Source organism: Centroberyx gerrardi, chromosome 6, assembly GCF_048128805.1.
Source record: "Centroberyx gerrardi isolate f3 chromosome 6, fCenGer3.hap1.cur.20231027, whole genome shotgun sequence".
Lineage (NCBI taxonomy): Eukaryota > Metazoa > Chordata > Actinopteri > Beryciformes > Berycidae > Centroberyx > Centroberyx gerrardi.
This window is the reverse complement of record NC_136002.1, coordinates 7,193,140-7,203,269: the sequence shown is the minus strand read 5'-3', so window position 1 is coordinate 7,203,269 and position 10,130 is coordinate 7,193,140. Positions and strand designations below refer to the sequence as shown.

The 10,130-nt window shown below is 41.3% G+C and overlaps 1 non-coding gene across 1 annotated transcript; it reads right to left on the bottom strand.

The window, feature by feature from the left end:
* Window positions 1-466: 466 nt before the first annotated feature.
* trnak-uuu (transfer RNA lysine (anticodon UUU)) lies at window positions 467-539 on the bottom strand. The gene has a single exon. It is a non-coding gene; the product is annotated as a tRNA-Lys (tRNA).
* Window positions 540-10,130: the final 9,591 nt, after the last annotated feature.

The following is a 10,130-nucleotide window of genomic DNA, read 5'->3' as shown; positions in this document are numbered from 1 at the left end:
TTTATCACATTGACTAAATAATAACATCTTGTCATCTGTAATTGATCCAATTATTCACTGAAATTTAGGCCATATATAAGCAGGTTTGGAAGTTTTGGTGGAAAACGATAGGCTACTAGATGCGTCGACTTTGGCTTAGTGGTTTATTCAGTGAATTGACGCCCCTGGTATTTAGGATGGCTTCAGTGAAAATGTGCACGAGTCAGAGCATTATTATTCTAATATTATCATATGGCGTTATATATAGGGTTACCGTCGGTTTTTATAAGTGTTTTAAATCATCTTATTAAACATAGTGACACGGATAACTTGTTACTTCGCATACATTGAAATTCATTCATGTGACACACCAAGCAGGTCGGAGCGCGGAGAGGGGAAGCTCGTGCCTGTGGGGCACGAGAGGTTCACCGTATTGCTCATGGACACCTCGACAGGAATCAACACTGTCCGCCGCGAAAAGCACTGTCGCCCGAACAGGGACTTGAACCCTGGACCCTCAGATTAAAAGTCTGATGCTCTACCGACTGAGCTATCCGGGCTCTGACAAAGTATTTAGTCAGGGTAATTACTTAACGTAAAACTAGCATTCTGTAAACATTCAGTTTGCCTGGTAGTCAGCAGTGAACATTTGGTTGGCTATTCAGAGGAAAACCACCGTTTGCATTCACATTCTCCAAATTAGATGAACTCTATCATCTACTGCATATTGTTTTGGATTTACTACTTTTTCAAATGAATGCACTTGAGACTGCAGGACCCCATCTGATAAAAGTTTTGTCCCAGGAACCTCCATATGAGAGGATTTTTGTTCTCTGTATATACTGTAGGTGGGGAGACAACAGTGGAGAGAGTGAAACCTCTGATCAGAACAGTCAATATACATTCTCTCATTGGGAAATTTGCACTCATCCCAATGGGCTATGTAGTATGAATGGCTTTCCCAGTGCACTAGTCTCTCTGATGGAAAGACATTATGTAAGTATACTGACTTGGCAAGAATCAAGAATGTTTCAAAAGAAAGGAGAGACTGTTTCAGCCTCTGAACAGCCCAGAAGCCCATGGATGACATGTATGTTATGATGAATTTGTATATTGTGGAAAAATGTTGCTACCCACAGACATTGGTTGATTTGACCTCAATCTATTTTAGTATATGTGACCCAAATATTTCATATAGAGGCTCTTTGTGTATTACTATGGGCAACTCTGTCTGTGTGTGTGTGTGTATATGACTGAGTGAGTGAATGAATGTAAGAGAAAATGAAAGGGGGGAGGCTTTAACACTGGGAGGTGACTTGAGACTTCCTGGCGTATATTACAGGGAAAATGAGGTTTACCAATTTGAGCAGCAGAATAAAATCCATACGCCACTTAGTTTCATAATTAGAGCTGCAATTCAACAAGGCCAGATCATGTGCCACGAGTTGCTCCGGCTCGTCTAATCACGTTACTGCCTGACTGGCCTCTGTATGAAAGACAGAAGAGGCAGGAGAGTGAGTCTTCTGGGGCCGCTGACCCTTAATTGGCAGGTTTTCTCATGCAGGTCCTCAAAACACAATCCGATCCTTTGTCTATGTAAAAATTGATGTCAGTAGTCCTAGCATCTCTGTCGTAGCTTAACTTTACTGCATGTGACACGTATGAGCCACAGCATCATGCTTTACAGATCCAGTCAGCCTTTATTATACTGCCATAAAAAGTCAAAGAGTAGCAAATGCACAAGTAAAACCAAGAAAAATGACTTCCTAGTTTATCTTTTGCCCACAAAAAAAGGATTGCTGGTAGATAAGTGGTCAGCATATCATTTCATGACATTTATGGCTATAATTGTTCTTGATATGAAATGTAAACGCAAGTGATAACCTTCAACCTTTAAAACACACAAAAAGTTCTAAAGGGCAAAATGTGCAACAAGGGCTAAAATGTATTACTGAAATAAACAATTGTTCAGCATTTCCTAACATGATTCATACATTTCCTTTTCAAAATTGCTTTAATTTTACCATTCTTTTTACACAAATACCAATAAACATACATTACGTCACAACACACATATACATGAGTACATATGCAATTAACACCTGAGCTCAATTGATATACAGTATATATAGTATATACATATATACATATGTATGCACATATACACATACATAGGCAAATTTTGCCTTTCTTGCCAGGAAATCTTATACCAGGTCCCTTCAATACGTTTTAATGGGGATTTTAGGGTGTGGGTGGTCTCTGCTTTTGGTTCTCTGAGACATGCGGCCTGGCCTGGTGTATACTAGATATAGTGCAAACCTGTGATGGGCCAGTGTAGCCAATATCCTCTGCATGCCTCCCCGACTGTCCACTGTACAACCGCTGCTCTAATGACACTAATAAATCATAAGGTAATTACACTGTGATTCTGTCCGTGTGGACGGCCATTACCACTTTTATGTAACCGGTCCTGCTTTCAGAGCCAGGTTTTTCATTCAGGCGATCTCTAAAAAGCGGGCTACAGAACTTGAAACAGGGGAAGATGTCTCTTGTCTCTGTCCAGACTTCTAACCCAAACAGCCTGCTCCTCTCCTATGCTTGTAGTAACTCTGTACAAAGCATAAGAAGGTCCAGGCCCTCTTAGAAAGGAGGCAGTCTGAGGTGCACGTTCACACCAAGCATGTTTGCAGTGGTTCATTTGAACTCTGGAGTGTTTACTCCTTTTGTTTGCTTTGTTTGGGCAGGTGAAAACAATGCCATTCAAAGTCCGAGACACCTGAAAACGCGGGTCCGTCCTCTTCCAAGTTCATTAGGCGAGCGTAATCTGATCGAACCATAGGAAACAACCCCAAAATACAAGGGTTTATGGGTATAAGGTGACGGATGTTGACATCTGATCCAGCAGTTACTGTTTGGAAAGCCTAGCATGACAAAATGAGCTGAGGGCAAACTGCAGCTGGACTGATACTCATATACAGCTATTTCATCATGGTGTTTGTTTTGACTCCCACGCCTCCAAACCACCAAACCACCAAACCACTAACCTGGCAGGCTGACAGGTTCCCAAAACTCTGTCTAATAAACAAGCTACTTGTGAGTCCATGTGACTTTTGTTTACAAGCCCTGGTTCGCTTGTAATTGGGCAATGTGAACCCAAACAAACCGAATACAAAAATGCAACTAAATAAGCTTGTCCACTATGGTTTGGAATTAGCTTGCTTCTTTTCAGCCTCCAAATACTGGAAGAACAGAAATCTTTGAAATCAATTTACGATGACAGAAATGGCTACATGAACCAAACATAAACACGTGAACCAGACTCTGGCTGTCTGTCTGTGAGTGAAGGGTATTTTTGGTGCGCTCGCTCTGTGTTTGTTTTGGCGGTCCAGGCAGAGGCCGGCATCTTGGTGTCTTCCATGCAGTTCTCCCAGTAAACAGTCAAACAAAAAGGTAGTCTGAACTTTGAGAGCAAACATTCCTTTCTGGGATTTTGGTTGGCCTCCGACAACAAACAGCTTGGAAGCTAAATGTGGAAGCCAAGGTTTGTTTTGTCCAAAAATTGTTCTTTCTGATGCACAGCATGCCACTGAAATCTCTCCCGGCCAAAGTTCATGTCTGACCAATCAATTCCCGCATACATAAAATATATTTGTATGTAGAAAATCCATTGGATGACTGACTCAGCATGTGAACAGGATAGGCTTTCGCTGTTGTTTTTATGACTGGGAATCCTGAACATTCTTGCTTATAAATGCTTCGTTTTTATGTTTTAGAATATTTTTTAATGTATGTTTTTGACTGACTTTTCTTTGTCAGTTTTATGAATGTTTTTTTGTTCTCTGAATAAAAATCATTTTAACAGTTTCTTCTGTCATGGCCAAAAATTGGCACCTGTGGCTTATGACAACCGGCCAGGCAAAGTTGTGGAAACTCTCAGCTTTTCTCTGAATTAGGATCAATAGGCTCGACATTGATATCTGTTTAATTAGATCTGCCTCCTCTTTTCTCTTTATCTGATATCCTGACTTTCTAGTTACTTCAAATGTAATGTGGAAAAAGTAGGTCTGTGCTACATTTCTACTACTAGTTGTAGAATAGAAGGCACATTCATCAATTTGTTGTTAAAAATCAACGTGTCAGTGGTGACCACCATTGATTTAGGCGCATGTGTAGAGCTTGTAGCTTGATGACAAATCAGCAATTACATTTTAATTTACATTTCATTTGTCACATTTGTTACATACATTTGAAAATGTAAAAACAGATGATTGTTTGGGTGGTTATTGTTTAGTTGACATTGGATGGTGTGTGTCTGATTGATCCTAACATGGAGGTTCCTCTCCTCTATATTAGGGAGAGATAGTGAATGTGTATCCATATTAGGGTGCTCCCTTATAAAGGGAATTGATTTGGGGAATCCCTCACTGTGAAGTAATCCCTGGCAAATCTCTGTGTCACAGTCACCATATTAGGAGACTGTCTTGTGTGATGGGATGCTCAATATCCAGTGAACAGTGGTATTAGGCTGTCTTGTCCATGTCTAGACTCAGTGAACACTTTATGTGACTGGATAGTCATCTTGGTATTTCACATCAAAGACATACATTTACAATCAGTATTCCTGGTGCAGTAAAACAAAACAAAATACAACTTAGATTAATTTTATGCTTATGTTCCACTCCCCGCTCCCACCTGTATGTGGCCCATATGGTGAAAAATGCTGATTTAAAAAACTTTCTACACCATTACTCTTTCAAAGGCGTATTTTTCTGGGACAGCAGATGGGTCAACACAGCATCAATGATCAACTAATGTTTGATCATGTGGGCTGCTGAACTTTTTTCTTTGTTGATAACGTCAATTTACCTTCGTGCTGGGCTCTTGCCATTAATAAGTTGTGTTTATGTGTGTGCGTGTGTTTGTGTGTGTGTGTGTGTGTGTGTGCATGCGCCAATATGTGTCCAAGTAAAAGTGAGTATACTGTTCCTATGAAAGCTGTGAGAAAGAAAGTTCTGCTTATTTTTCTACACAAATGAGTGAAATACGTGTGAATGAAACAACTAAAATACCAGTTAAACGTTAACTTTTGTGGGGCACTGGGTTTGCCCTTGTAACACGTGACATTGTTAGAGAGATACCCATGCTGTGCTCACGTGTGCCTTGGAATCCCGACTGAACCAACCCAGGTTCAAAGTTCATCCGCTTGGTTGATGGCTGAACCTGAACCTGGACCTGCCTTGTCCAGCGGTGTCTTGGCCATTGCTGGAGATATGCTGCTGCAAAATTCAAGGGTCTAACCATGACTTTATACCACAAATAACCACTAATGCTCTGATTCCATTCTTCAAAGCTGGAAAAAATGAGATATCATGAGAATGAGAGCCATTAGTGCACCTGTATGGTCTTTGATCCATGCACACTGAAGCACAGTAGCAGGGGGAATAGGGGTACTGACTGCCCAGGGCCCCAAGCTGAGGGCGGGGCCCTGAAGTGTCTGGACTGAAATGCCTTTTGCGGTGCATATTGATAAATATTTTATACTTTTATTTCACACTGCTTTGGTTGGGAAGCAGGGTTTAGTTGAAAACTGCAAACAAATCAGGCTTTCTCAAAAATAAGCAACTCTGAGAAGATATAGACATAAATGTTTGTCATAGATGGAATCATGGGGGTGTGGGGAGGAGAGGAAAGTGGAGGGGGGCCCAGAGTCACCGCCTGTGCATATAGGACCCATAATTCCTAGCGATGCCCCTGTGCTTGCAACTAATATTCCTGAAATGTTATGTATTTATTTATTTTTGTGAAAATACCCTCAATTTTATTTAGCGTAATACTCACAATATAATCAGACACAGTTTTAAGAATGGCCGCAGATGGAATGAAAGTAATGTGATTCAGTGAAAGACTTGATAAGTGGCTGGTGCTGACTAATAGGAAACACTGCAAAGAGGGTGGCAGTCATCACTTCATCAGCTGTCTTTTTCACTTTGAGTGATTTCTAAGTACAGCTATCATACATTGGTCTACTCTCATATGACATGTCATTGCATAGGCTACATTTATGTAGCTTATGTAATCTGTAGCCTATCAGGTTTTATTTTACTGATGGAAAAATTATGTCCAGCATCACTTTCATAACTGGTCCTGTCCTGCACTAAATTAACACTTTCAGCTGCAAGCATAAAGAATTTTACCAGCCAAATATAATGCACTTTGATGGAGCAATACAGGCCTAGGTAGATAAAAATAGAATATAGAGGTTAAGCTATTTTCCTCATCAATACAATGCTGTGGTCATGTCATAATTTTGATTTCTGTATATTTAAATGAAATCCGACTTGCAGGCACATTCTTCTGGCTAAGTTGTCAAAAAAGCGAGACATGGACCATCAGTAGAATTACAGAAATTACTTTGTTAACGTACAGCTCCACTCACATGTCAAGAGATCACACTCATGATCGTTTGAATAAAATTCAAACAAGGCTAACAGGGACTTACTGGGGCTGATATGAACTGGAATCCATGTAAATCAGTATCCCATGACGTTCACACAAGCCCACCTTGTTGCCAGGCCTGATTTGGATTCGCTTCCATTTAAACCAATACAAATCGACAAGTAAACTTCATTTACATCTTAGTCTATGTAGGGCACACTTCGGAATGTAACCCAAACAAACCACACATTATTGCAGGTACATACACATATCTACACACACAATAACCTTTGAGAGTTATGAACTCTAGGGCTCTTCCACATGCCAACACACACACACACACACACACCCACACGCAAATTTCAATCACACACACCCTCCCTGTCGCATGACTTTTATTGGCGCGGGGTCGTGTGGGGAGGAAAATGTCAAGTTAAGTGGATGCACGTTCGGCAGCTGGGCTCATATGACCGCCGTACCTTCAGATATTACTGCAGGGCCCGGAGGGAGGGAGCCAGACAAGGACCCGTTGAGGGCCCGGGAGCGTCCTGAGGCCGGCGGGACACCCGATTCAATCAGTACTCACAGACCCAGCCTTTGTTCCCTGACCTGCCAACAGGGGCGAGGGCCTCTGTCCATGTCCCACGACAGAATGTGAGGTATTGGATCGAAGCTCTCGAGTGAGGCGGCGGTCAGCTGAGATTTAACAGCAGGGATCCATCACTCTGTGTCTGGGATACCGGCCCAAGTGTTCGCCTGCTGCTCAGCATTAATAATGTTCAGCCAAGCAATAGTGCTAATGAAAAGCTTTTTGTAGGCCGGGAGCGGGTTTGCAGTAAATCAATGGCGTTGAATTAAGTTGCTCTTAAGAGTGAGCTTTGTCGAGATTCTGTGGTGAGAGGAGAAAAAGGCGTTTTGAGTGATAAAGCATTTATCAAATAACAAAGGAAGTTAATGAGTGTGGCCTGTAATGCATCAGTCCTTACCTTATTTGACCATAAATATGTTAGATAAATTCAAATTTTTCCAACTTTCATTGTCCAACATGTAAAATTCATGTTTACCTATCACATTCTGTCGGTGCTTGTATCAAAAGCTCAGAGAATTTATTTGAGAATGAGAAAACATGAGCAAAACACAAGCAAATCCAGTAATATGGTGATATATGACAATTAAGTATTGAAGCTTGGAATAAAATCGTGATTTTTCTGCAGTTTCCACAAACACGATGCTGTAGAGTCAAACATGAGAAAGCATTGTTTCCACTGGACGAAATGTGGTTCTTATTTCTGTTGTGTGCCTGCATGCTACCAATCCTGGCAAAAAAGGACAGAAAATTCTTGAATGCATAATGGATTTTGACATGCATGTAACTGTGGTTTAACCAGGCCGGCTAACTAAGAACACATTGGGACACGCTGTATTGTGCTGCTGGTAACTGAGCAACATTCTCAGCTTGTTGGGTCACATCTCAGTGCCTCTGCCTCTGACTGCAGTTGAATGTGAGTAAACCTGGTGCCTTCTGCACAATTTGTGAACCACGTGAGCAGACAGTGGTGAGCTGACAGCAGGGTGACACTGATTAGTGGCAGCGGACTGCAGGACTGCAGGACGGCGTGCTGTTCACCTTACACCCCGTACCTCATTCTGCTACATTAGTGGCTTTAAAACTCTTTTTTCTGGAAACCCACATTGTCAAAATCATTTTTCTTGTCACTTTAAAGCGACACTAGGTAACTTTGCACATTGGCGGCTCCAAATGGCAGCGAGAGGCAACAGTTTGAAAAATGTGAACTCATAAAAACTACAGTTTGGATTTTGATGAAGTTTTAATTCATCACTTTCTGTGGGTGGAGAAGATTTCCCGCCATACCCAGCACTAGAATTTCATTTGGGCAAATATGGAAAATCTAGAGGGTCTCAGTTAGTGGGGATGGGATGCTCTTTTCTATTGCAGCCCCGCTGTGATTTAGGCTGATAAGTAATACTGACCTTTGTATCTAGCATAGGTTACTGTACCAAGTTTACACTGCATTTAGGCTGTGAGCCTGCTAACCCACAGAACTGTATCCCACCCTACACTGCAGGACCTTGGGATGGCTTTACCAGCCTGACACAGCCATTAGATATCACATTATTCCAGAATAATTCCCACTCTTCCTGAAACACACTTTTATGTCCCAATCCAACTTGGATTAACAAGTCACACTTTCATGATTATGCACATTCCCAATCCATCTTCCTCCTTATCTTCCCTTTAGGAAAATCCCTCACTTGTATGGGTGCTTGTTGGTTCACCCGTTTGGGACATAAGAGAAATGGCATCTAAAAAAACAAACCAAAAAACACTTTTGCATGATAAACGCTGATAAAAAAGTATGTGCTTGTATCTACATCTTCTTTCTTTCTTTCTTTCTTTCTTTCTTTCTTTCTTTCTTGCTTTGATGTCTACCCACTCGGTGCTTAAATCAAAATACCACTGGCACGACACTAACATGATTCCCATCTTTGAGCACTGACTGCCATTCTTGCAGTTGGGTGAGACTTGGCTTGTTTGAATGCAGCAGACTGGAGCAGCCTAGACTGTCTGCAGTACCTCCAGCTTTGAAGCAGTGATATCAAAACATACTGTAAGTGAAAGGTTAGATATTGAACTGCAGGCCATATAGATATGGACTAGTCACCAAAACAATAACACTTCCTGACCTCAATGAACTCTGGGAGCGTTTCAGGCCAGAATACAAGGCATTGCCTTGGCTTGTTGCTTTTAGTTTAAAAAGGAGCCCTAAGATACTCCTCAAACAAAAATAACATTGAAGTAATAATCCATGACATTTTCACATAAATAAATGTCGGTTTTGCTACTATCACTGATTCAACCTAGTGATTCAACCTACAGCCAGTTCATGAAAGATTTTACATTGTCTGTTCTAAACCTCCTTGAAAGCAAAAGAAAAGTTTTGGATTTTGAAGCTGAAAATGGCTCATTTACATTTGCACTGTATGTGAACATGGGAGCAAAGCACCCTAAAGCACCCATGGCTGTACTTTGAATTACAGTGGGATGTAATTCTAATTTCTGTGTTTACATAGCCTACCAGTGATTGATAGACTCCAAAAACTCCCAGATTGCGAAATGAGAATTTGAGAAGTGTTCTTGTCTTCCCCATCTTCACCAAAATGTGACTGTGACTTGGGGACTTTTTTTTATTTCAGCTAATGCCATGACCTGCAGAATATCCTACCTCACTTCCTCATTTACATTACTTTCCTCTTCTTTCCATTCTGCTGGCTCAACAGCACACTCAACTGCCTCCTTATGTTATTATTCCTTAGATTAAATCCTCCCTCCTCTTACCAAACCTTTGGGATATGTGTACCCTGACTTTCACTATTCTGCAGCATAAAGAGCTCTGTGTCACTTGATTTCTAAAATAAAACAACCGGCACAAAAATGCTGTTGTTACAGAGTCTATTTTGTTAGTATATTCAATCAAAAGCACTTGAATGCACCAACAGGTCGTATTCACACAACTTCTGACCTCGGACGAGTTTACAGGAGACCTTGAAGGCAGCATGTCTTTTGAGTGCATTGCCGCGGCTGAGCCGGTAGATGGCGCAGTGAGGCTAGGAAATATGAATGGGCTGAATCTGACCACACAACAGCCAGCCCGCTTTGCTACAACTGTCAAGCCAGCCAGAGAAAACCAAAGCAA